The 357-nt window shown below is 37.5% G+C and overlaps 1 protein-coding gene across 1 annotated transcript in view; it reads right to left on the bottom strand.

Moving 5' to 3' along the window:
• LOC114024771 (THO complex subunit 2-like) overlaps nt 1-357 on the bottom strand; it is a gene marked incomplete at its 5' end in the record, with an annotated part of 41,642 nt that overhangs the window by 6,275 nt on the left and 35,010 nt on the right. The gene's annotated exons all lie outside the window — the stretch shown is intronic.

Raw genomic sequence — 357 nt, 5'->3', positions numbered from 1 at the left:
TTGTAAAATTCAATCCAGGAACTCAGTAAGACCTCCACCAGGCAGTACCAATTAAACTAACGGCTTGCAGCCTACCAGCCAGATCACAGAAACTTGCAGAAGGATTTAAAAGAACAGAAATTCAGATCAGATATCCTCCCAAAAAAGTGTGCAGAGCTGAGCACTAACATCAAATCCAAAGTCAAGAAGTAGACAGAAGAAAAAGCAAAAAGGAAAAAAAAAAGGATACAATCATAAAGACCTATTTTAGTGACAAGAAAGTCCAAGAGAAAAACAGATACAATAAGGACATGAAAACGTCCACTAGCAAAATCTCAAAGGAAAATTCAGTCTGGACACAAGTCTAAGAGGAATTCC

Source organism: Vombatus ursinus, unplaced genomic scaffold, assembly GCF_900497805.2.
Source record: "Vombatus ursinus unplaced genomic scaffold, bare-nosed wombat genome assembly UNPS02014824.1, whole genome shotgun sequence".
In the NCBI taxonomy this organism is placed as follows: domain Eukaryota; kingdom Metazoa; phylum Chordata; class Mammalia; order Diprotodontia; family Vombatidae; genus Vombatus; species Vombatus ursinus.
The sequence above is the reverse complement of the archived record's forward strand: the minus strand, read 5'-3'. Positions and strand labels throughout refer to the sequence as shown.